Source organism: Gymnogyps californianus, chromosome 3 (genome assembly GCF_018139145.2).
Source record: "Gymnogyps californianus isolate 813 chromosome 3, ASM1813914v2, whole genome shotgun sequence".
In the NCBI taxonomy this organism is placed as follows: Eukaryota; Metazoa; Chordata; class Aves; order Accipitriformes; family Cathartidae; genus Gymnogyps; species Gymnogyps californianus.
The window spans coordinates 5,156,141-5,183,896 of NC_059473.1; the positions used below are offsets into that span (position 1 = coordinate 5,156,141).

Consider the following 27,756-nt stretch of genomic DNA (forward strand, 5'->3'; position numbering starts at 1 on the left):
ATTAAAAGGTAACTATCATCAGTCTTTCATTGGCATCATCATCAGTATTATTAATATTAGTATTATTATTGCTTATGTTAGAGCCCCCCTTAGAGATGATAGCCAAGATCAAGGCTTGACGACTGTTCAGATGCTGTACAGGCATAGTGTGATGACAGTCCTTGCCCTCAACAGCCTGAAATATAGCTGACCAACACAGACATGAAACAGAGTGCAGGACAGTGGGTGAGACACTTTGTCAGTGTGAGAACCAGAACCCAGCTCAATTAATCCTGTGTCACTGCTATGCCTCTGCTGCCTCTCCACGTAATTTGAATTCTTCCTTCTGCAGCCTCTGCTGATCATCAACATGGCTGTACCAAACGCCTCTTCTTAATGTGAGGCGCAAACCCCAGGATTGCCATCACTCAGCCCCAGGAAACACACTCCCAGCAACTGACTGGGATGGCAGTGAGGTTTTCCCCAAAATCTTGTCCCCACCGTAAGAGCTGTGGGAGAACTTGAGTGGGATGAAGATTTCTGCCCCAAGTATAGTTATTCCAGAGTGTAATGTTCTGCTCCAGGCAGGAACACACTAGTCTCGGGTGACTTCAAAAGACCTAATTCAGGATCACCTCTCAGCCTGTAAGAGCCGAGAGGGAGAGCTGGACCTGCCGACTGCAGGGACCAGTTTAGGTACTGCGGCAGCCGGGAAAAAGGCATCTGACCGCAGCAGGGTAACTCGGCGCGTCTAAGTCATTCTGGCATCCTCTGAGGGACAACATGCAAAACCTACACACCCAACAGAGGGCTATGTATTGCTTCTATCAGATCTGTAAAGAATCATGTGATATTATTAAATATTTACAGTGTCACGATTGTAACAGAATATCCCGCTCAGATGTATCATGGGAACCAAAGAGGTAAAAATATCCAGCAGCAGTTCGCTCTGCAATAGGGACTGTGCGTGCAGGTCACGTATGTCTACACAGGCATTTTCTGGATCATGTTTATCTATGCGTCATAAATGGAGACACAGACATAAGAACACTCGGTTTTAAGGACTGAATCACTTGGCTTTGATAAGATTTTATCTAGATAAAAACTGAATTGATTGACATCTCATTTCTTGGGTTTAATGAGCTCATAACTGTACTTTAATTGGTTTAATTACCAGAACATAATATTACAGGTATGTAATGTAGACCTGTAATATAGAATTATACAATATATTATATATGCTATACTTAATAAAATGTAACATGTAATATAACAGAGTTTTTCACGAGAATTATTACTAGGATTATCAGTAGTGAATATTCAGCGACATGAATAGAAATTTCCTTTAAGTAATGTCTTCAGGATTCGGCCCTCCTTGTATAAGCTTCTAAGAACAACATACATATGAGGAAAATGTGAAGGCTGTGAAATATGAAATTATTTGTAGGCTAGGGCGGGATTTGGCTTCAGTAAGCTCAGGGTCTAAGTTCCTCCAAGACGTTTAGGCACCTAACTCCCATTTCAAATTTCCATGTTCGCTTCAGGAATACAATTTTTCCTCTAGGTTTTTCCAAGGCTGGCTCAACGCTCACAGCATTTTCTCTATTTATTGTCTGCATTTTGGAAATTACTATTAACAGTCACCCAGTGTTTTCCTAATACAATTGTTTAGATCTCTCCGGTGACACAATTAGCATCTGGGAGAAACACTGTAGCGTGCAATTGTGTCTTTAATTATCTTTCCATTGTGAGCAGAGATGCTATGTGCCAAGGCAGTTATTACACCTGACAAGGACAATGTATTTACAATGGGTGTTTATACAGGCTAATTCCTTATAAAAATATCTTGATAGAAAGTGCTCCACCTACCTTCATGTTCCCTATCGCAACTGCTAATTAATATTATTGTGCTGAAAATGATCCTATCAATTAAAGCCTCTTCTGTCATAACCACTGCTCCCTGCCTAGCTATGCCTAATTAACCTGTCGCTGAGTCACATGCTGGGAAGGACGTTCATCAGGCAGACTTCGTCTTGCTGATCTGATTTCCAGTGCTCCGCTCGGTTTTACACAGAGCCCTCCATTCAGCTAAGCATGTGCCTCCCCTGAAGCGCACTACCCAGTCAGTTTGCCTCTCCACTCAGCAATTCTTACACTCAACTACTGCTGCTGATTCAGGGTTTAAAGCTACATTCAGGTTCGTGGCAAAGTTCTCATTGATTTAATTGGTTAACAGGGCTGACCATAAGCATATATTTGAAGCCAAGTGCCATCTGATTCACTTTGCCAGTCACACTGGTTAAAATACGGTTGTGAGTGCACTCTGTGCTTTTGGACACAATTATTCTGCAGGACACTGCACACAACGGTTGCAGCTGTTCTGAATTTGCTGTATATTTGTCAAGCTAAGATGATGTTTATATTGCTTGCATAAATAAGACTTGATCCTCCTTCAAACTGAAACAGAGTGGAACTGCTTTGCAGATCTGGTCTCTGGGAATTGTAATGGGGGCTGGGAAGGACAGCAGTGAAAGCCTACCATCAGTCCCAGAAGAGTCAGGTTCAAAGAGTGACTTGACGCTTTGGGCTTGATTTTGGGCTTGTATCTAGGTATGTAAGGATACAAACAGAAGTCTAATGGGATTGTCAAAAGGACATTACTCACCCCTCAGGAGGCTGCCTCTTCTGCCAAAGAGCTCCTGCATGGCTCAGCTCAAATTGCAAAACCTCCGTGTTCTTCTGTTTCTCATCTGTTACAAGCGAGATAATTACAGAGGTGCTAAGAGGATAAATGTAGTAAAGTCTGGGAGGTACTCAAAAAAAGAACATGTAAGATAGATGGAGCATGACTAGTTACTCTTGTCTCAAGGCATGCCTGAGCTCTGTAGTGACACAGATGGGGCTTCTGGCCAAATGAAAAATCAGCCATGATGTCTCAGTGGCCAAGGGGGCTGGTTGAGGGCTCTGAGGATGCAGGATTGTCTTCTCCAGGTTTGCTTCAGATCAGCTGCTGAGAGATGTTGGACTCTGAAACTTTCTTGGGCCTTTTCAGTGATCAAGAAATCTTCAGGATATCCCTGGAGGACCACTTTTAAAATCAGATTTCTGGTGTCTGTCTGTGCAACTACAAACATCAGGGAATCGCATGGAGGGGAAAAAACAACCCCAATCTCCTCTTTTCCAACTCTCCAAGAAAGACTAGCTTAAAATATGGAGGAGCATTCCTGCTGGAAGCTGCTGTTCACTCATCCCAGCTTGCTGGGCTGTCCTTGGTGATAAAGCTGTTTGCCACATGTTGCTCAGTGGCACTCCAGCGATTATGTCAAACTAGCGCAGCGCAGTGGGGGAACCCATCCTGCCGACCCAGCGAGCGGGGGCTATGCAGAAGGAAACGAGATCTTAAGAGAAAGGATGTCACATGATGAGCCACTGCCTTTTTTCCTTGGGACCAGCTCTGCGGCGTGTGTTATAGATTAAATTCTACGCAAATGTAATGAAACCTTGTGGAGGGATGGCAAAGAAAGAAACCCATGCGCATGTGCCTTCTGGCAGATAAGGCATTCAGACTGCTCTTTCTGGAACTAACCAATAACAACAAAAATAAACAGAAAAAGGCAAACAAAGCATAAAAATTGAATACATCTTCCAGTGTACAAAATGAATCAGTGAATCAAACGGGCCAAAGGAAGAGGAAGACATGAAAAATCAAGACTTTACCCCCATGAAATCACGGGATTCTTGTAAAGAGAGGGAGAGGAAATATTTCTTCTCAGAGAAATGCAATGGTGCCGCTGTGAAGCAAAGCAGGCGGTCAGCACACCGTGTCTGTGCATCTTCAGCGCTAACCAGGATTAGCGCTGGTTAAGCTAATAATCAAGATTACAGAAAACGTTCTACTTAAACCTGTTCCCAAAGCATCCTGGGATCCCCTGGCCGTGAAGAGCACCTTCCCCCCCCCGAGGTTTCCCTCTGTAGCAATCCCATTCTCCTCCTGTGTTTGGAGAAGGGCTGGAAGGTGGCCAGGATTGACCATAGTGCCCGTACATCACAGGCAAACACCCTTTATGGAAATATCTGTTCTTGTCAGGGACTCCCATGGGAGCTGAAGGTATGCAGCACCTCACTGGATCAGCACTTGCTATTGCCACTAGTAATAATAATAAAGGGCAGGGGAAGAAATAATACTGCAACTTCCCTTCAACCTTGAGGTCTGTGTTTGTTGGGAGAGCAAGGATTCCACAGGGCACTCGATTCTGCTTTCTTGGAGGCAGCAGGTAAATAGAAATGGTTGGTAAAACTTCAGAAGAACCATATATGTATGTGGTTATATAGGCTAAGGAATACACACATATTTCTTTGCAATATGCTGTTCTACCAAAAGGGAATCACTTTGTAAAAGCAGATCCCCCTTTTTGACTGCACTTTGCTTTGAAAGGAAAATATCCAGAGGAAAAAGAAAAATGCCAAGAGCACTGCAATTGTGCCATTTCAAAATTTAGAGCATGAAGCATTTGGCTTTTTCACCTTCAAATTTTCATGTAGATCATTATACAAGACTGTGAAAAGCAGGAACAGAGACAACACTCAGGCTTACTTTTTGGGAGGGAAGGTGGAAGAGAAATTTTTCTTCTGCGGTGAGTCTTAAACTCTTAAGTCAAATTTCAAGAGTCCTCCTTGTCAGGGCGTTCCATTTGGAGTATTGCTTACATGTCTCTCTATATTACCACCATCACCGTAGGAGCCACACATCTCATCTCCTAGTGTGCTAATCCTCACAAAGCCCATGGCCCACAGTTGTGGAAACTGAGGCAAGGAGCAAGGAGGTGAGTTTTATAACTTAACAGAGAGCATCACTGACAGCAATAGGTGACGAGCTGTATATTGTGAGTCTGTGATCCGCAGCTCTATTAAAAAAATCCCCTTTTCTACTCTGTTTTGAGTCAGCCTGGGTAATGACAAGGAGTCTTTTGTTGTTGCCATTTGAGGAATTGGCTGTTGGTTTGAGCTTTTGCGCTCTCATTAAGGAGGCAGCAAGGGGGGAGCAGAGCACTGATCCCAGCGGGAACACGTGTCCTAGGTTGGCCCATCTGCAAAATAATTCTTCTGTGTGTCATCTAGGCCAAAAACTGAGTCTGGGATCTGCTATATGGCTAAGTTCCCTCCCCACGGAGGCCAGAGCAAGCGTGGTGACAGTTACGGGGAAGGAAATTGAAATGTTTTGGGGAGTTATGGCATGGAGAGTGACATCTGTGGCAATGGGCTTATTAAGTGAAGGATTTGGTGTAATACATACTGCAACAAGGTCGTATTCTCAGAAAACTAGGACTTGCCAGAAAAACGAACGAAATCAGCCAGGCTTATGATTTGGTTTGATTGCTTCCAAACTCATCTTTAATCTAAGTTCTTTTCAAGGTCATCACAACTGTGCTTGCATGAATCTTGGGGCCTAATCCTCATCTGGTGCAAGCTGGAGTGGATCCATTTAATTCAAGGGAGCCTCGCCAGTTTACATCAGATTGTGGTTATTTTTAAGGGTAGGTCATTTAGAAATATGTAAGTACTTATTTCCAGCTATACTTTTTGAATAAAGGAAATAAATCTGAAACCTACCAGGATACAGATCATCCAATTTTTTTTTTTTTTTTTCAAGCCATGGGACAAGTATCCCCTATGTTGAATCACACTGTAATGCAGGAAACCCAAGGATGTAAATAGCATCGAGGTCTCCATAGAGTATTCCCCAGTCCATCTTTTGCCAAGAAGGGATATCCAGAAGGGTGCTAGGCTGGTCACTGTGCTTAACAGCAGTGGCAGTCAAATGTGCCACCAGGAGAGAATCTGGAGGAGAGCGAAGGAGACATTGCTCACCTACAGCCTCCAGAACTTCCCACATCCCAGCCCTGTCGCTCCTCCTTCAGCATCCCTGCGCTCTCACTGGCTTCTCCCAGGCTCACCCCACTGATTGAGGAGGTGCAGCTCCCTTGAAATAAACAGGGCCCTTTCAGATTATACCAGATAAGGATTTGGCCATGGGATTCAGACAAGCCCAGGTCTGACAGCCCCATGAAAGAACTTGGATGAAAGATGTATCTAGAAGCAACAAAGCCTTGAACAAACCCTGGGCCCTATCTCAGCTTTCAAAACTGGCCAGCCTCGGCTTCCAGAACCCCAGATAGCCCCTCTCCAGATTGAATTTTGCAGCTTCAAGGAGGAAGACCAACCATGATTTGCCTCACTGCTGGGATGGGCTGTCTCTGAATAGTCCCCTCATGCAAGAGGGAGTACAGACTTTGTGAATTACTTTTCATTCTTCATCTCTAGGGGTAATTCCTCTTCCCACATCCTAATTGCTAGCCATGGTAAATTGCTTTGCCCTCAGTCCCACAGACCTGTATCCATGGGAACATTCCCCATCCATGGGAACAGTCACAAGATAACGAATGAATGCATTTCCCCAGGAAGGAGAGACCATTCATACGTTTAAGAAAAAAAGGTGATTACCTGGATTGAATGTAGTTCGGTAGGTCAGAAGAAGCAGCAGCAGCTCACTAAAAGAGAAAGAAAAACACCCGCTAGCAGTGGTTTGTAGAGAAATAAGGTTAAGACCCAGGGACCAGCAGCTCTTTCACTGCCTTTTGGACTGTAGCCTCTAAAGACCTCAGTGCAACGGTCTTCAAACAAGATTGAGACCTGTGGGCATTAACCAAGTATAAAGAGAACGAACAGTATCGCCTAACGAAGTACCGAGTAGGAGAAATACCTATTTTGCTCTATGCTTTGATTTTGTTTTGGGTTTTTTGTTGTTTTTTTCTTTTTTTTTTTTAAAAACATCCTTTGCACTTGGAATAATTGTCTCCCTTAGCAAAAATGGTGCACATAATATATGGCAGAGGCAAAAGAGCTATATTAAAAGCTATAATTACTGCTGTTTAACAATTAGTAGTTCTATTTGAAGATGTTTTGAGTAAGATTTATGGTATGTTTTCTAATTTTTAATTTCTAATTATGGGGAAGAAGCTTAGCCTTGAGTATTTCTCCTCTAAAAAATTTAAAATAATATATAGAACACTTTTGGTCTGTAGAGAAGGATACAAAAACAGGAAAAAACATGTAGGAAGAAAAGGATAAGGTTTTTTGTGTGTGTAAGCAAGGTTTAAATGGAATAATTAAATTTACCATAATCAATAAAATGTGTGAGTCAAGTTTATTGAAGTGGCTATTTCCCATTGCATAATTTCCCTAGGGAACTTTCATTTTTAATTCAAAAATAAAAAAAAAATAATAATAAAAAAACCAAACCCCTGAGCACTTACTGTAAATATGCCAGCATATGTGTGAGGTTAAGAAAAGCACGAGCCTACACCCAGGAATCAAAGAGGGGCTTACCACTGCTTTGACACTAATTGTAAAAGCTGAACATTTTCTAGAACCATAATCAAATCTTAACTGCCATGGGGGACTCATTCAGCAGCTCACAGTAATTCTAATAAGATGCAGAGCCTTTCACCTTTAGGTCACTAGTTCAAACCCACTTTGGGTTGGTTAGTAAACAGAAGGTAAATCCCGAGGCCGGTGGAGTGCCAGAGCATCTAGAGTAGGTGCCAGAGCAGCTGTTGGGCAGAAGTGGAAAAGGGTTTTCCCTTCCGTCCCATGTCATCCATGCTTCCCCTGGGATTGGCATGGCCACCTCCTCTGGGGACTCACCTCATCTCCCTGGGCCTCAGGTCTTCCCTTCTGGAAAGGGGATGGGAAACCCATCTTCTTGCTGCCCTTTCTCCATTTCAGCTGGAGCCTCCCCAGATGCCCCATAGCATCTACCACCAGAGACCCTGATCTTCCCATGGGGTTTTTTAAAGCTTCTGTAACACCCCTCCCAAGAAAATATAAATAGCAATATCATCTCTGTCCCACTTCCATGTGTACAATTCCTCTTAATTAATTGGTTCATTTACTTAAGCACCGCATGGAAAACAGACTGATCAAACATGTAATTGAAAATAACAGGCCCCCACCCTGCTGCCCTAGGCCGCACAACAAACAGCTCTGCCAATAACGGCAGCGTTTGAAAACTGAAGCCGAGCCCTCACCTCAGCACTTCACCTGGCTTCAGGTAGAACTTCTTGCACTGCTCTGAGCTGCTTGTACGGAAAATCACAACTCCAGCTGAGGCCCCTGGCACTGCCAACAGCCTCAAAGCATCTTCACTTTTGTGGCAAGCACCCCACACATCCCCTGCTACACCAATGCCTGGATGGGTCCTGGCTCTACCGCATCTTCCTTGAGGAAGCCATTAACACTTGTTTTAAGCTGCGTGAATGTTGCAAGACAGCTACGTGATCCAACCAGCCTAAAGACAGATTGCCACCAACATGGACAGTCTCCTCTCTCCCTCAAACATGTGTCCCCCTTCCCGCATGCATGGGGATGACTGGGAGGCTGCTTTATGGTATATAGTTATAGTATGCAACCCCATCTTTCTGGCTATGATGATATATACACTTCTGTGCATGTGTGTGAATGAATATAATAGTCTGAGGCCTTAATTGTGTCTCATTAATACAGCTGAGAAGTTGAGGAGCTCTAAGGAACAATTCATTCATTGTCCTCTACACATCTGGGTTAATGTTTCCTCCTTGGATTAGTCTGTACCACTGTGTTCCCTCTCTGCTCACCACAAGCTAGCACTGCCAATTTCCCTCCGTGGCAGCTCCAGTGACAGCTGTTTACTTGGAAGCTCATGGATTTGATATATGGGTGCTAGCCACAAATTAATGGAATACTTTCCAGATGCAATGTCTTTAAATATTCAAACAATAAGCCAAAAGCACTAAGCCGTTCTGGCCATTTTTTCTCTTAACTCTGAATGTCTCTCAGAGATGATGTAAACATGATTTCTTAGGGAAACGACCAGAACACTTCAGATGTTTCAAAGGCGAGCGGCAGCATGAGGTGCTGGATGGGAGACGGCTGATGGTGCCATTTGTCATCTGAAGCCCAGACCTGAAATGGCCAAGAAAGGAGAGCAGAATAAAGAAGAAAAAAGAAGTATTGAGGCTAACCATTAACAGGTTGCCTTCCCAGCCTGCTCTGGTCAGGGGCTGCGTGTGCCGGCCTGGCACGTGAGCTGTGCTTGGCACGGCCTCCAAAGAGTGGCTCCCAAAAGCATCTCCAAAGGCTCATCTGGAACATTTCAAAGCAACAAGAGTCTGCTGAGGATGGTTACAGTGGACAAGGATCACTAAAATGCCTCAAACGTCTCCTTGACTAGGTGTCATCTAGAAATCCTTCTCAAGCAGAGTTGTTGTTATCTAGCTCAGAAATGGAGATCAAGATCTGCCCCAGGTGTGCCTTACTCCCAAGCCAGACTTTCAGCAGTGGCATTGCTCCTGTGATCTCAGTTTGCATTATATTCACCCTAATGCTGAGGACTCAGACAAAAATAGCATTTGAGGGTGAAGATCAGCATACAAAAGTGGGCAAAATTGCTTTGGGCCTGGTGTAATTTTGACTGTTATCACCTTTGCTCGAAGTTGACAACAGGTCAAATTGAAAACTTCGGTGAAGTGGAATGGCTACACTGAAGCTGTGTGGTAATGATTTATACCACTTCAGAGCCAGGGCCAAGAAGCGCAACTTATTTCTTGGCCAACTTACATCACTTTTTCTTCCCTCATTGCATTTTCTTTGGCATTTTCTTTGGCATTTTCTTCTTTGCATTTACTCATTTTCTTCCACAGAAATTTAACATGACCTGGACACAGTTGAGCTACCAGGATATGGATTTTCTATCCAGTAGTTAAAGGGAGGAATCTTCTTACACATTTTTATCTATTTAAAAATACCAACAAACATGAGCTGTGTGGCCTTACATTGGAGGAGGGCAAGAGAGAGCTCCAAGTAACTGTGTCTGAATTTGAAACCCCTTCAAGCCTGAAACACTGCCTGTTTGAAGGTTTCTCCTTTATTCCCTCCAATGTGGTTATCAATTAGAGAATTAATAGTTATTAGAGTTATCATCATCATCATCACTGAATGGAAAAATTCAAGTTCATTATCTAATGGGAGGAAAATAAACATCATTTTACAAGGGTTTTAAAGCAACAACACTAAACTGCCCCAAACTCTAGTCCACAGGCAGAACGGACATCTGCTAGAAAAATACGATAACTCCCCCACCCACCACCCTCAAATTTAGGGATTTGTGGAATATGGGCCTTGCCTAAAGTTGCTTGGCAGAAATCCCCATGTTAAGTTCTTATTTAATGAAATCATGTGGTAGTAAATCAAACACAGAAACAGGAATAAGTAAATCCACCACATCCTTTGAAAAAAGTACGGTTTGACTCTGTCAACTCAAGTTGCCTGGGCCATGAATTATCTGTATTTGTTAACTAAAAAGCGATCATCCAACAGTCACCCACCTTTTGTATAATTTCCTAATCTTCAGTCTCAAAGCTGAGCTGAGAGCCAGCACAAAATGGGCAGGTCACTCACATAAAGAGCTCCTAAAACTAGCACTAAGCTGCCACATCTTTGCAAAGCTTTTGCAAATGGCCCAAAATGCAAAATTTGGGCCCTCTTACAAAGTGTTCACCTCTGAATGTCACATGAAAGGTGGCAAATGAGTGTCATAAACAACACGAGGGAAAACGGGCAGAAGAGCAGGAAGAACACCACTGACATCATGACACAAAAAACTAGAGGTTGTCTTGATCTAGTACCTACTGAAGTCAACAGGAACCTTTACACAGATCTACTCTACATGGTTTTCTATATGCCCTTGGTGCACCCACATGGTTCAGAGCCAGGGAGAGGTGCTGGGTAGACTTGGTCGTCTGATAAGTTCGTTATGACTTGGTCACAACTATCAAAACAGAAAGGCTCTCTCACAGGGAGCGCTCGTGAACCTTTTCCTTTTGAAACTTCCTACCAAAACTGCGTCTGTTGAATCAACAGTATCTGCGGACAATAACTGATCTCTTAAATTATGTTTCAATTTTCTGTCCTGTCTTCCCTCTTTTTCCCTAGAAAAGATATATTTGATTTTTGGTCCCCAAAAACTCTAAGGAAAAAGTAAGTTCAGTGAAATTTTCAATTTTTTGGAAGGAAACTTCTATTTCCTCTGGAAAATCACAACAAAAAATAAACATTTCTTGTCAACATTTGCCTTAGGAATAATAAAACATGGATTTCATTCACTGATATATCCAAGAAAGCAATCAGAAAAGAGAGTTCCTTAGTGGCTTTACAAACAAGATTTACAAAGTGAGTGATCTTGTATTTAAAAGCAGCAGTTGAAAAACGCATTGTATTAGATCCTGCTGTTGTGCCCATTTTGATCACGATCCACCCACTGAGATTGCTGTCCTACCCATAGTTGCTGCTTGAAATTAATTTGGTCACTCAATTACATGTGGAGCCCCTTAGGTCTCCAGTTTTTAAAACAACTTTAATTTAATGACAAAACATACAAAATTTGGTATCCTACCTCATCCCCTGACATTCTGAACTTCTAATTTAAAGGTTTTTCTTTTTATAACTGAGTACTTAGAAGTACTAGGATCATGCTTGTTGGTCTGTCTTGGATCCATTATTGTTTCAGCATTCTCATTCATCGCTGTGAAATCAATGTGAAACAAACTTCTCGGAATCCCCATCTGAATGCCATTTAAGAAGATTTGACTTTGTAATTAACCATTTCTGAGGGAGTTAAAAAATATAAACAGCTCAAATGTGGCATTTTTACAACCTTAATAAAACCAAATGCAACATTTACTAGGTACGCATTTTAACGAAAAGAAAAAGGTTGCTATAGCAAAACAGCAATCACTGTAATTTTAAGCAAAACCAACAGTAATTGTAGAGCAGCAAGGTGCACGTTATTGGCATACGAAAAATTCTCTCTTTGTACTTGAATAGGACAACTTGATAAAAACAAGAGATCACCACATGGAAACAGGCTGCAGTGCTCAGCAGGAACCAAAAGCAATTTTTCCACTAGATAGCAAAGCTTATGCAAAAAGTATCCCCATTGACCACGATCTGAGTGCTCATGAATGCCACTGAGTTTACTCAAACTGCTATGGACTTAGAGTAAAACCAACGCACGGACCCATCCGTGGTGTGTTTCCTTGAACTAAAACCACTGCTGTACGGATCCTTCCCAGCTACCCCGAGCATCGCTGCTGGAGGAAGGCAGCGGCAGCTGCTGTGCCCTACCCAGAGGGAGGAGAGCAATGTGCTCCTAGCAATGCATTTGCTTTCTTTATGGCCCAATTTCCAGAGGTAAAGAATGACATGAACTACAGATGGGCAATGTTATTTGAACAATTTTTTTCTTTATTTGAGCTTAAATTTTCCTCTGTTAATTTCGTAGCCTAGTTTAAAAAAGTGACATGAGTTCTGAAATTAGCAAATATTTTCATTCTTACACTAAGGAATGTGTTTGTTTATTTAAATTTCAAATTATATTTGTTTCCAAATGCCTTTTCTTTCACTAAAAAAGGCAAATTCCAGAGTGGCACATTCAGGGCTGAACAAGTGATACTTTTTAATTGTAATTTTTTTCCCTTTATTTCATTTACTGAAAAAAACCTGGGGAAAATCATGTGCTCCAACACTGACCCCCTACAGAAGGTGCCCTGCTGTTACGAGTGCCCTGTGTACAAGCTTCCATGAGTTACCGTGCCCGGTCAGACAGGATACTCTGGGATTAGGACCCAGGCTTCACAGGCTCCATTTATCCCTTTTCAGAGCAAAGAAGAGATGAACTTGGAATAAGCTTTCCAAGATGACTTAACTCCTCCTCTCACAGCAGGAATTGGTGCAGCCATCAGATAGGCTGCAAGCGAACGCTGTGTAACTTTACCCATGTCAAGCTTCAGAGCGCTGCACACAAAGAGTATTACGTTTTATGGCTCCTGCAGAATACTAGGGGATACTAATTTTACAGGTGCATTCTAGCAAACTGCAGTCCCTAATATCAGAATGCCATTAAAAATAATGCACTCCTTATGCCCAGGCAGTTAATTTAATATTAAATCAATAAAACATTTACTAGGGCTGGTCAGGGGCCTGGTTGCTGACAGCAGACTCAGCTCACAGCAACAAATGTCTCCTCACCCTTTGCAGACAGCTGCTGGTTTATTGTAGAAGACATCTTTGGTCCTGACAAATAGCCTCCCTAAGCCCTAATGAGTCCAGAAATTCAAAACATTTGTGGGACATTTATTAGCAAGAACATACACCAGCCTTTTGGGAGATTTGGATCAACAGCAACAATTATCCGTGGGCCAAGTTCAGTCCAGCTTGTGCAGAGAACACAAAAGTACTTTCTTGGCTACAGGGAAAGAGATTATAGCTCTTTCCAGTTGGTTTCATCTCTGGGATATGGAGACTGGGGTGGGAGCTCTTCCCTATGCTGAGTTTTCACTGGTGGAGTCATTTCAGACTCTACCAGGTTCCCGACAAAATCCCGAGATGGCGGAGGTCACTGGGATGGGATCCATCACCATCCCATCTGCTGCTGAGCACGAGCAAGTCACCTGGCACAGCCACCTCCCCCCTCCATAGTCGCTTCCAAATTAACTCAAGCAGAAAATACAGGATTTTGCCAGCATGCCTGACGGGCGATGTGCTATAGTGACATTAAGGGGAGTAAGATTAGGGAACTGTTTTGTTGTTGGGGTTTGGTTTTTTTTCCATAAAAGAATAGAGGTCAACTTTTTATCAAGTATCTGAGAATCAAAGTAGAACTTCTATAGCAACTGCAAACAACCTCTTCACACACATCAAATAAAAAAAAGAGAAAGTGGGAAAAACAAAAAATACCAAAAAGAAAAAAATTGACCAAGCTCGCAAAGAGTAGCAATCTGGCACTTCTCTATGAAGAATTGGCATTTCTGAATTAAAGAGATACCTTCTATCCAAATGGTATTGTGTGGAAAGTCCAAGTATCTGAAAAACTCCCACACAAGTTGTTTCCCAGCATTGTTCTCAGAAGGCCGGTCCTGCCCCGAGCCGACAGAGCTCCAGGGACCCACAGCTGAGGACCTTGGCTCAAGAAAGCGGATTTGGGACACTGACTTCTATGAGAACAGCACCATATGCTGGTTTAGACATAAGTCCTCCTGGAAACGCTCCCAGCAGACTTGCCTCCTCCAGGAGCAAGGACACAGGTACCAAGACAGCTGGTGGAGGAGTCTGGTCCAGGCAAGAGGTGTGTGCCTGGAGGACAAGGTGCTTCCTGTGCCTTCCCTAAACCCTGAGCACCTGGGACAAGTCAGGGCCTGGCCCAGCTCTGACTTGTCCTGACACCGCTGACGTTATTTGTGTGATGAGCCTCTATGCTGCACTTACAGGAACGCTTTAGCTGTAACCCACAAAGCCAAGCCCGGTCAGAATTAATATTGAACTCAATCCCTAGTAGCTTCTCTTATACATCAGCATTCCAGCACATGTAATATGATGAAAACAAATTTCATGCCATGAAAGCAGAAATATGGGTGAGGTCTGGGAGCATAGTTAGGATGTGGTTTTCATAAGCACTCAGCGCTGGCTTAAGTCTGCTCCTATTACAGTCGAGGGTAAGAAAGCCCCATTGACTTCAATGGGAGCGGAATTAGGCCAGCACTGAGTGGTTTTGAAAATCCCACCCTTAGCTTTTATATAATGTAGAAAATAAGAATCACATGCAAACCTTCAGAGGGTAATTGGCCCATTAAAATGCATATCATTATTTATTTTAGCCACCATTTTTAATTTGAAGATTTGTGGCACTGATAGATGCGGCCTGACAATAGCTGGGGAACATTCTCTGGTTGGGGAGGGCCAAACCTCTTCGGGGAGAGGAGCGCGACACCAGGGAAGTCACAGGGCCGGCTGAAAGCAACGTGTTGATGCTGTTCTCTGTTAAAAAAAGAAAGTCTTTTCAAAAAACCAAACACATTTGTAGAGATTTTGTTTTTTTGGGGGAAAAAAGAACTTTCCATTCGAAGGACCAAAGTCTCCTACCCCCATCTAACAGCCCACTTTTACGTTCTTTTGTTCTTCCTGATTTTTGACAAAAGTATCTCTGCAGCTGGAAAACAAACAAATCTCTTCATTTCCCCCCTACCTTTGGAATGAACTCTACAAAAGCTGTACAGGAAAATGTAGACTAAAGCTTTTTTCACCAGTAGCCTTTGACAGGGAGGTGCCAGTGTCCTGGCTGGCCATCATGGTCCTGCTAGGATCAAAGGTACAAGATGGGACACAGTGTGATGCAGAGCCAAAGGGGCATGATTCGCTGCGTCAATCTGGAACGTGTTACTCACCTGCCTATGTTCCAGGAGAAGAGGAAGAGTATGAAAAAAGCATTGTTTAAAGGCTGTAAAACCCCGAGCTGTTCCCTGAAGGGGAGCTTTGGAGCACGTCACCGTTTCCTTAGGAAGTCTCAATAGGAAGCAGAGAGTGAGGTGGCTTCCAAGGGGTCTGCACTGCTGTGGTCAAGTATGGGGGTCACACAGAGGCGACGGCCTTTGCTTGTCCCCAGGTGTGTGGGGACCTGGCGTGCCCTCGGCTCGGCAGTGAGTCACGAAGGACTCACGAAGAGGACAAACTCGTTCTCAGGCACTCGGGAAGCTTGAACAGAGGAAGAGGACAGCCAGGACATAAAGGCATCTCAGTTGTGCAAGAGGAAAGGCTACTGGGTTTATTCACTAAGTACCAGCAGAGCAAAAAGCAGGGGCAATACAGTATATTTCAGGGCTTTGCCATCATCAATGGGGATAGAGGGATATGGCCACTGACCTGTTGCTTTCTGACCCCAAGTGCTTCAGCTGCAGCTGAACGTGGGACCTCCCCGTGTGTCTTGAATGGAAAGTGCTGTCAGCTTAATCCCGACGCTGTCAGCAGAGCATTTATCAAGCTGTTGTATCAGGTAGGGATAAAAACACCACGCGTCCTTTGGAGCAATGAGGTTAGACCTCCCATCACTCCTAAATCACTGCTCGTCTCTCTCTGCCCTGATCCTAGACATGCTGATCGCAAGCATTTTGCTGATGCCCTGGCATCCGTTCAGCTCACTGCTGTATGCTCCCTGTTGTCAGAGCATTAGGCCCCTGCCACGTAAAGCCTTACACGTACCCTTCATGCCAGGTCCTCACCCGCAGTAGGGCTCCATGGGTCAGGCTCAGATGGCGACAGCTCTGTGGAGACCAGGTCCAGTCTCTGCTCCCATCACTGCGCAGGTATTTAGCATGAAAAAAGTCACCACGCACAAGCCATTAACAACAGTGCTGGGTGCAGGGACTGGAGCCCCGGTGGAGATGTTACCAGCCTGCCTAGGTTCAGGCTCCTCATTGACCTCTGAAAGCACAGTGGAGGTTTCTCAGCCCCTTGCTGAAGCTATCCATGGTGAGGAGACAGGGGAGCCCAGCCAAGGTCCCTGGTGCCCATAACCCAAGCAGGCTCTTCATCTGCCACATGAGATGTGACCCCTGGAGACTTCAGGCTCTTGGGCGAAAGGATGCTTTTATCAAACATTTTTGCCATAACAGACACAGGGGGCTCTTTGCCAGGTTCCTTCACTCTTTCCCCTGGCTTTATTTGCACAGATGTTTTTGCCAAGGCTTGTCATCAACTTGGGGAGGGGGCAGTTGAAAAAAAAATAAAAAATAAAAAAATGACCGAACAAGTTGAAGAAATTGCAAACAGTAAATCTGGCACTCGCTAGGCCGAGGCCAATAAGTTGCTGAGGTTGTACTTTTCAGATTCAGTTTTAGGCTCTTGTAAATTTTCAGTTATTTTTAACCCACCTTTCTGAGCGAGCCTAGGAATGAGAAAGTAATTGTTTCATCAACTCAGGCTATATAAATCTCCTTGGGGTTTATTATTTGCTGTTTCATTTTACAGGCACAAGAGCTCCTACGAAAGTACAATAACCTACTCGTTGATTTACAACTTGGAAGCAGGCGCACGCTGAAAAACCGAGCGCGTAGCACCTGAGGAAAAGTGCACTGAGTTAATTGAAAAGCTTCAGGAAACTGGAATTCCTCGCAGTGATACTGTCACATGCGTCAGTCACCAGATGTAACTCCAATTTTCTGCTTTCATAATAAGAATTCAATTGATATCCCCAGAAATAAAAATCTGCAGCCAGAATAACAGCACATTTATCATGAGCAGGTTTAAACCTTAGAAGAGAGCTGTGTGCAGCCCTCAGCAGAGGGGTTAGTAAGCACTGTGGGTGCTTTTTCTTTTTTATGTGAGTGTGCTTTTGTGCATATACCTATACATACAGACACACAGACATATATATCTCCCAAGGAAGTCTAAGATTAGAAAAAGGATGTTGTCTCTGGAGAGTTACTCCCATCGCCCAAGTTAAACATCACTGCCCTCGTTCCTTTTCTATCTGTTTTGTTCTTCCACTGACCCCACATCTCCAGCTTTCTCTCTCACACACAGACTTTTCCTTCAGTCCTGACCCATGCCATTGCTCGCCGGGTAAAAGGCGATATTCTCCAAGTGGACCGTTGCCTTTGATTAGAAACACAGACACGCTGCAAGCAGAACAGCGCAACGTTGCGTACTCCTTTATACGCATACCTACATACACATGCCCCAGCGATAACGAAGCCTGTTTACTGCCTTTTGGACATCTATATGTTGCAATCCTGCCACGAAGGTGTGGCCAAAACAGAGTGGTAGTGAAACACCGGGCAATATTAACACGTCTCTCCATTTTCTAGAAGCAGGTAGTAGCAGACTTGATATAGAGGGAAATATGGCCAGATGCTGCCGACCAGAAAGTCTCGTTCCCACAGGCAGTGGGAAGGAGGGTGCTGGCTGCAGCTGCCCTTGGGGAGCTCAGCCACAGCTCTCCACATGCTCCCTGGAGGAGAAGAGTAGGAAATAAATAATCTACAACATCTCTCCATGGAGGAAACACAGGGAATGGCATTTTTTTGGTCCCGATTTAGAGGTTTCCAGCTCAGGTAGGTTTTACGCTACCTTTAGTGGGGCTTGTATTTTGTCAGAATGGGTTCATTGTGCAGTGTCGAATAAACTGCAAAAACCTCACCTTCGTGCCCCGGTTTCTAGATCTCCCTTGGACACTGATATATAGCATCCCTGAAAACAAGGCCACTTTCCTTCCTATACCTAGGAAACAGGCTCTGCACCATACTTTGATGAGAACTTATCTCAGTCTATAGGTTCAGTAGTATACAAGGTCCCCAACAGGATCTAGCTGTCCTTGTAAAGCTGGCAGGCACTTGTCTAATGTAAACATTCCCATGGAGATTTTACGTACATTAGGGTGAAAAAAACCCTTTCATTGTTTTCCGACCAGTTTTAGGCAATGTCTGACTTTATATACTCAGACCGGATAGAGTTGGTTTAAGAATTTTCTCTTTAAAAAGGACAGCTCTGCTTGTGGATGAAGCACAAGTGACCATTTTCCCCCTTGTCTAGCTGAAATCTGCGATTCAGACAGAAACCACAAAATGCAATGAAATTAGTGTCCTCACTACAATTTAAAATTTCATATATTTCTATGTTCAATAATCTTAATATATCGTACCCACACACATGCACACAAACATATTTCTATATACATGTATAATTTTGAAACAAAATATGTATTACAATAATATTGTCACCTAAACGAGGGCAAAACTCGAAAATCACAGAGCCTTTCTGCGAAGGCGGATGACCTGTAACGCTCTTTGCCTGAAGCCAGTTCTGCAGCTCTCACTTTCTACACTCCCATCAGTGGCCCCAGCAGGAATCACGTCCTGACGTCACCCAGCAAACAACACGGCACAGATCCGTGATTTCCACATATTATATTACAACTGACAGACCACTAACAGCCATCAGGATTTCTCCTGGACCACAGGGAATCTTTGCACCCAAACCCCTAATTGAAACCCCCACCACGAGCATCAGTCCCAGGGGCTGCCGCAGGCTCATGCCATGGCTTCACGGGAGACCTGAGACCACTTGACCAGAGCTTGGGACTAGCGGCGGCAGCACATTTGCAACCCCAGCACCTTCCACATCGGACCAGGTTGTTCTGCTGCTAATGCACACCTCCCTGCATTTGCTCTGAATCTATGCCAAGCTGAGTTTAAAAATAAATAAATAAAATACGACCTGTAAAAATTATAGCAGTTTAATTATGTCAGCTAACTTTTGTCCTGTCACCTTATTTAACAGTCTTGTCTCTGTTAGTAGCACACATACTGTGCTCAGGAGTAAAACAGCTCAACTGTAAGAGGCCAAATTACTTCTCAAATTTGTTAGACCTTTGATACGGGCTGATTTCTCCCAGCAAACCTATTCCAAAGTCACTTACGGGTAACACCATTGGCATGAAAAGCTGCCTTGGAAACTGGTCCCCACTCAGCCCTGTCAGAGGAACACCAAGACAGGCTGCAAACCTCCCTTCTGGTCACAAGGGCTCGGCGAGAAACATCACCCTCCTGCTGGCTATAGGGAGACTGCTCCCATCAGCTGCCGCGCATGAGCTGTGAACATCTCTTCCTACAGCTGCTGAAGAACTAAATCTAAGTTTGCAATGTATTTCAGATAAGATGCTTTTCAGTACTTTATGCAAAGTGGCCCTCTCTCATCTGAGACCCTCTATTTCTCTTTTTTTAAGCATTTGCCCAAATCTCACCGATGCCTGTTTTTCATGAGGCCAGATGAGTGAGATTTCAAAGGACGTATCTCACAGGAACGATTGATCTCTGGGAGCAGACTAATGAAGTAATCTCGCGGAGGAGCGGTGAGCACCCGTAATGCTCTGCACTCCGCAAGAAAGGCCAGTCCAATGAGTCAGTACAAAGCGCTCTCATATTAACCTGCCTCTGAAGTTTAGGTAAACTTCCTGATCACTTAGACTTTCAATTTATTTTTAGGGAACTATTTCCAGTAAGTGGTTCAAGATGGATTACAGTTTAACTGGAAGCTTGGGAATAAAAAGATGGTCACAGGAAAGCTGGGTTCAATTCTTGCCTCTGCCACAGACTTCCTGTATAAATCTGGACGCACCGCACCGGGGTGGGTATTCACCCATCTAACTCAAAACATCTAATTTCAATGCCTATATCAAGAGCTCAGGCTTCCATTATAGCCAGTGGAGTGAGCTAGGCTGGGGTGATTCAGAGCACTTCCAGTAGTGGTGCACTCACCAACCGTATAGGGAGCATAGGCTCCTAATTTAAGAGCATAAAGCAGACTTCTAAATCACTCTGCCCTTCTGACATCCTTGCGCCTCAGCTTCTCACCCATGAAATACGTTCTGGATTAGCAACATGAAGTGGTACCCAAACTGAGCTTGAGCACCAGTCCCCTGGCTCCGCAACTCAGGAAAGATGCGGGAGATGCACCAGACAAAAAACAAATTTCTAATTTAAAATTTTGCATTGGTATCTGATTTATCTGCTTTCTGATTAAAAAAAAAATAAGAGGAAAATGTTTCAAGTACATTTTTATAAATTTGCTTTTTTCCCTTTTTTCTCTCTCTCTCCTGATGGTTCTCCCTGGGATCTTGAGAATGCAGCACGACTGCAAAAGTACTTCTGGTGGCATTTGTGAAAATACTGTCACAAAGTTTGAGCTTCATGAACAGGCCCCCAAAACTAAACATCTTTCCTGTCAGTGTTTTTGAAATGAAAAGAGTAGCCTGTGTACGCTACTGAAGCAAATCCAAGTTCTTTTATTTGAGTGTTCTTCCCCAGACATACTCTGTAAGGATTTTTTTGTTCACCTTTAATTCGGAATGACTGAGAACATTGCTCTCTACATATCTAGAATGAAATTATTTGAAATGCCTAAGAAGAGAGCACAACAACACAGACAAGCATCTAATATTGTGTAAAGAATTTTAAAACACGAGGCTTCACATATATCAGATTCAGCTCTGAACAATAAACATGTTGTGCATTCCTGGGGCCTTTTTTTTGTGGTGGGGTTTGTTTTTTTTTTGAGGACTGTAAACTTTCCCTTCACAAAACATCCCATTTGGGATTGACGCTATATCAGTATCTGAAGATTGTGCTACTGAGCAGCTACTCAGAATACTGCGGTGATAAGTTAAACCAGAGGAAACTGATCATTTCTACTATCAGGGTCACCGTTGTCAACTCCTAACAGGGCAATTGACTTGTCAAGTTTTCTCTGAAAGCCTGAGCTCAGATTTCATTGCCTTTCACATTTTTTTCAGAATTGTATACAAGGGTCTCTGAGCCTGTCTTTCACCCGGCGCTTCGGGAAATTCCAGGCACCAATCCTGCTCATAAATTGCAGAGGAATAGATGAGGCGAGTCTCAGCATGAGACTCTCCTACTGGAGCAACCGTGTGGAAATATTAAATACAAGAAAAGATACGATAGGGATGTGCATGTGAACAGATGGGGATTTGCTTGTGTGTCATTATCAGACACGAGCAAGATCTTAAATGGTGAAAGGTCATTTGGAAAAGCCACGGGACACCTCTAGCATGAAGAGGAGAAGAAAAAGAAAGCTCTGACACTGAGGCTCACTGTATTATTTTGAACAACAATCCAATCCACCTGCTAGAGAAGCAAGACAATAACTGTAAGCAGACTAAACCTACTAATAACATTTCCTACTTATGTTTTTATAATACATGTAACAGAATTAAATATATATAGTAGTTAGAAACCAAAACAAGATCAGTACTGCATAACACTACTCACTCAGCAGAAGAGAGATCCTCCGTTTTAATCAACTTCCAGGCTAGAATAAATAGGTACAGCAGGAAAAGCAACTTGTTTGAATATCACATCACAGGGTAATGCCAGAGAGGAGAGGCGAAGCCATTTCAAGTGCATCGCCGTAATGCTTGGGTCATGCTGCTACCCAAATTAGAGTTTCAGTTTTCCAAAAATGCTTTGGAGTAGTGCAGAAACTGAAGTGATCACTTAAGGGAAATGCCACTATTATAAAAAATGCTCTTGTTCCAAAACCAAAATTGGTCGGTGGTCAACTAAAAGATTTCTTTTGTTGTTAAAGATTTCTTTTGGTGGTGGTGTTGCTGCTGCTGCTGCAATTAAATTGAAAGGTTTCTATTATGATGTTAACATCCTTGTTTTTATTAGTGATTAAATAAATAGTTCAATTTTTATTCCCCCCAGAACTAAGCCGCATCCATTTTTCCATGGAAGACCTCAGTTTCAATGAAAATCATTTCTGGAGGAAAAATGTTCTGTTGGAAAATAGTGACCAGCTCTTATAATTATGGTTGAAAAATCCAAACACACCCAGATGTACTGTAAGCCCTTGTTATCTTTGGGATGTCTGAGTTTTTGTGGTGTCCTCATATACAGCCATGGCACTTTGAACGGAGAAGGTGAAGCAAGCATATGCGTAGGGAGTTTCTCTGCTCAGCCCTGCAAGAATGCCTCTTCCCTCCACCCCCAAAAAGACTGCTTTTCCTCCCAATTCCATGCTCTTTACCACCTCACCCCCAGTTTACCCTCTTGTCATTTCCTCTTGCCCTCTTCCCGCCATATCACGTTTCCAGTTCAGAATCTGTAGATCCACAATTGTTTAAAAAGCAGCTCAAACTTCCAACTTATAAACATCGCTTCCTCTGTCTCCTGAATTTATTTTAATAGCTGATATTTGAGCCCAGGGGATTGTTTTAACTAACACTGTATAGTCAGAAGGAATCACTTTCCTCCAGGCTACCTCTAGGTCAATAGCATAAGGCAAGACCCCCTCACATTTCATTACCCAGGGATCAGATCCCCTTTCCCAATCCATCACTCTGAAGCTCGTTCCTCCTATTCCTCTCAGATTTGCCTGTATGATTCATGCGGTGCCAAATCAACAGTATATTTGCTTTTTTCTCAGTTCATTGTTTTTATTTGCTTACATGTTCCCTGTCGTAGTTCAACTCGTAAATCAACACTGGTTTATTTTTTGCAAACCAGTTGAAAGTTTGAGCCAGTTTCCACTGTTATGAAAGACTCCCAATACTACACGTCCTTTAACAGGTGGAAAATGTCTTAAGAGGCTGTTTGGATGGGAACGATTTTCTAACTTAAAGACAAAGTAGTATTTATTTATGACTTAATCTAATTCCAAAACAAAGTAACAGTTCCCTGCGCCAAATTATCTCCTTATGATGCTATCCCACTAACATATGGTTTTATTATTTAAATAAAAAATGTAATATTGAAACCATTTCTAGCTATTAAACTTGTGTAACTGATTATAGTGAAACAATGTTCCTGAGATACTTTAACAGACCATTTTCCCTTAAGACGACCACTAAGTGTCTGTCCTAGCTAAATTTGGCATTATAAAAGCAAGCAAACAAAACCCAAACGCACTCCCCCCTCCAACCCTTTTACTTAACCTTTACTTTTTCAGTTCAGAGTGAAGAGCTGTTGGATTTACCAGGTTATCAGTGGAACAAAACCATCCCGTTTCTGATGACCTAGACTTGGAAAAAAAGAAACTGCAAAGAACAACTCCCAAAGCTGAGTTTTGGGTGCATTACCAAGGTCAAAGCTTGGCTTAGCAGGCCGAGCCCAGACAGTTCCTGCTGGGGACAAGGCTCACCTGTCCCACCTGGCCAGGTACAAAAGTACAACAGAGAGGAGCCTGCCTTTCCAGCTATATCCCACTTCTCTCCCACTTGCTAAAATATCTATTGGAGGGCAAACTGCTGTCGTGAGTGACAGGTCTCCCCCCATGCCGATGACTGGACAGGGTGGTTCTCCTCTCCTCCCAGCTCCGCGCTGCAGTGGGATGTGGTCCCTGAGACCATCTGGTGCCTCTTCCTCTCCCTGGCTGACTTCAGCTCTCCGCCGTCAGCCAAGTGGACTGCTTCAAGCCTGTGCGTTTCTCTAATGTTTCTTCCTTGCATGAATGACATTAGCCACTGGGAAAAAAATCTGCTTCTGGGTTAGGACACTGAGGATGTTCACTGGCAGCTTGGATGACAACCATGTGCCGCAAGTCAACAGCTTCGGTGTCTACAGAGCAGGAAAGGAACAAAAGGCAAAGCAGGTTGTGGCCCTCATGGCTCCTGCTTGCAGCTCCTTTCCCTTCAGAGAATGATCTACACCTCTTCCTACCTGGCATCAGAAATGGGCCCGTGAAGTGCTGTGCCTGCAAGGACAGCAGGCTTAAGCCAGAGAAGACCTACCCTGCTAGAATGGGACAAAGATTTTCCCTGCTGCCAGAGCATGCTCAAAGCAGAAAGTCCAGAAGTCAGAAGCTTCTGACATTGCTGACCTCAAGCTAACATTGTACTGTTGGATTGAAACAAGTAATGTTGCAAGACGACTTTGAACATGCTCAGAATCAGTTTTCACCAAACATCTAATGTTTAATGCATTGAAAATATTTCCCATCGCGAGTTCTGATGAAAACCTTGGCAATTTTGTGTGCTGTGAAAATTTAAAAAATAATTTAGAATAACTGAAATATTTCATTTCTGTAATGTTTCATTAGGATTTGGACACAACCGTTTTCCAATATTTTTACTACAATTAGAATATGTTTCTATACAACATATTGTTTTAGATGGGAAAGCCATAACATTTATCTGAAAAACGCCAAAAATATTTGGTTTGACAATTTTGAGCTTTGCTACCTTGCTTTTTCTTCAGATGAAAAATTGACTGAAACTGACCCTTTCTTGTAAGAGGTTTCAGATTTGACACATCAGCATTTTCCAACCACAACACATTTACTTTGAAAAAAACTCAACCAACTTGGACAGTCGCTATGAACTTGTGCTCTCTGCTTGTTCCCTTCCAGCTCTGAGATCACTAGGGATGGATCCAATACTAGGTTTCTGCACGCCAAGAATCCCTTTGTCCTGCACACAAGCTGCCGTCTCGCAAAAAACCCACTTCCAAGCCTTCTACTTGGTGGAGTTAGCAACCTAGCCCTGTCCTTCAAGCCTTTACAAAAATCCCTGAATTAATCTGCTGTAAAGCCATTAGAAATAGTTTCTTCTTCCTAACCACTGATAAAAATTTTGATGAAGATCAGCTCCAAGTTCAGGTCAGGTATCTGCAGTCACATAAGTTCATGCCATTCAATAAAAATGACAAGAAACACAATGGAAAAAAATAAGAAAGCAGGTTAAAAGCCATCATCTATTTCCTTCACAAAAAATCAACACACAGTCCATGATAAGTTTTCATAGGCTCAGTTCCTAAGTTGTTATATGTCATTATACTAATCCTCATCAATGGGATGAGCGAGAGGCAGCGGGCAGAGGCGAGACCAGACCTGTTCAGATGAAGACAAGGGTATTTAGCAATGACAGCAAGTAGCCAACGGCCCAGGATTCACTGCCACAGGTTGGTAAATTCACGTCTCCTGAAACAAGACCAAGGAGGGGTTTTCTGGACAGCGCTCCGTAGTCAAACACACCGTTACAAGGCTTGTGCTCCAACGCCTAGTGAAATTCTGTAGGCCAGAAATACAGATTGTCCAGCTAGATATTTCCTAGTGTTTTAAAATGTATTATTTACTTCTACTTTCTGTTTGCCAGAGAAAGAAGCTAACTCTCCCCACAAACCTTAATTAGACAAGTTAGAACGGCTGGAAAAAATAATCACATTTTCAGGCACACAAGCCTTTTCTACGTAGGTCTGTGTACCCAAAAGCTGTTCCAGCTGTACAAGTTGACCTAACAAACAAGATTACCTGTACCTGCGAGCCTTGTCTGCCTTATGTCCATAGACAGTCCAGGCTACCACAGCACCGCTGCTTTAACTGTGTATTTAGACATTCCTGGCACAGCGAGACTTTAAGCTTGGTTTTTACCTCTGGAAGTAACAATGTACTGGAGGCAATTAAAAAAAAAAAAAAAAAAAAAAAAAAAAGAGTGCTTGCCTTCTATTTGTCCCTTTCAAAGCCTCCTCCACTGAAACCAAACTTACATAAATCCAATTAGGAGGAGAGCTAAAAAGGTTTACATTTTTATACACTCATCTAGAAGTCTGGATTATTTGCTACAGACCAAGAGACACACCGCGGGATGCCGCTGGTGGACATGTACCCAGGTCTGTGAATTCCTGCTTGCTGCCATGAAAACGAAAGGTTTGTTGCAATGCGCACAGACCCTTTATTATTAATTTCCTCCGGCTTCTGAGCAATTTTTGAATTGTTCCTCAATTTTTAAAAAGTGATTTATGGGTTATGGGGAGAGAAAGAAGCAGGGGTTTTGTAAATAGTCCCTCCCTTTCATTCCATTTCAGCGCATTAATTGCTCATTGTCTGTAATTGGAAACATAAAGTGCATTCCTACTTGGATCGCATGCAGACAGCTGCCCCGATGTGACTCTTAATGTACAATAAACCTCCAGTGTGGTACTGTGGACTTGCTTGTTTTAATAAAGTTAACATACACGGACCTTGAAATCCATGGAAGTACATCTAATGGGCACTTTTGGATGAAGCGATTATTTAAGTTCCTGCTTTGAGAACATTTTTCCTCTTTGGAGGTGTGCATATTAAGGAAATGACCTGAGTTTACATGAGCATCCCCAAGATCTCACCCTTCTAGTTTAAAGTCAAAGTTCTGGGTAGTATTTTGCCTTTACTCCGTCAAGGCAGGCCCCAGAATTCCCTTAGAAAGGAAAGTAAGAAAGAAAAATAAGAAACATAAATGGCTGTTTCTGAAGTAGAGAGTTTTCCACTTCACCAGGCTTATCTCTGTTTCTAAGCCTGTGTAAATGCAAAAAGGTATAATGCAACCACATGATTTTATTGGCTTGACAGCCAATTTCCCAGGCTATAACTTGCCTTTAGGAAATGTGGCTAAGAAAGCCAGGAATAGTCCATTAACTTTCCTGTTGCTGTGAGCAAGCAGAAAAGCTATGGTTCCCACAGACAGAAGGGAAGAGGAATGATTCCTCACTCCATACCTGGGTTCAGTTTTAAGGAGACTCCCATTTGACTAAAAATCTTGCTTTTGATTTTACAGTGGGAACTATTTATAAAGCCCACAGCTAAACAAAACTTTTCCAGTAGTTTCCGAGGAAGTCAAATGAAAACAAGTTATTTTGAGCCAGCCTTTCTGGAGAGAAGCAGGTAAAGAGAAGGCTTCACAACGAGTATTGGTGACGGGAAACTGAATCCCTGGAAGGATCCTGGGCACTCTCGGGAAGCCTCTTCACACGGGGAGAGGCATTCAAGGGCCCACAAACCATCTTTGTTTGCCACGCAAGTTAAGCTCGGGGATTTTGCCTGAAGCAGCATAGGAAAAGCACAACTCATTTCTTCTGCTAGGAGACTGATGGGACTGCAAACCTCCAGCAGTGAGTGGGAATAAACAGCTGGAGTGGGAAGCTGTGTCCCAACCAGCACAGCTATTTGCAAAATGAATGTCTGCCTGCAGCACAGCTTCCTCATTCAGAGAGGCAGGGCTTTCCCCTCTGCTCCCCACTTAGTGATAGGGGCTTAAATTTCACTGTTGTCAACCCGTCTGGAAAAAGGAAGATGTGCTCAGATGGGCGCTAGCACCCGAGTGCAGCAGGTGATAGAGAAAATTGAAAATACTGAAATCCTGACTCTGGGTCACACATGGTGGCCCACCAGATGCACCACAGCAACAAGTCAAGAGAACATGAAATAGTTAAAATTTCCAGGGACCATTGTGTTTATTTTAAAGCTCACAGCAGCCCTTTAAATGAAGAAATAAAATCCTTCATCTCCAACTGCATATAGACCTAAGCCTGAAAGTGTTTGGGGGGAACCTATTATTAAAATAGAGACCACATAGTAAAGGCT

General features: G+C 43.2%; 1 long non-coding RNA gene across 5 annotated transcripts in view; it reads right to left on the reverse strand.

Moving 5' to 3' along the window:
* LOC127015312 (uncharacterized) overlaps window positions 1–27,756 on the reverse strand; it is a 58,797-nt gene that overhangs the window by 26,937 nt on the left and 4,104 nt on the right. For all 5 annotated transcript variants that reach the window (XR_007766321.1, XR_007766322.1, XR_007766323.1 and 2 more), the window contains exons 2-3: window positions 6,481–6,527; window positions 2,645–2,729 (exon numbers count right to left, since the gene is read on the reverse strand). This is a non-coding gene — a long non-coding RNA (uncharacterized LOC127015312). The remainder of the gene's footprint in view (window positions 1–2,644; window positions 2,730–6,480; window positions 6,528–27,756) is intronic.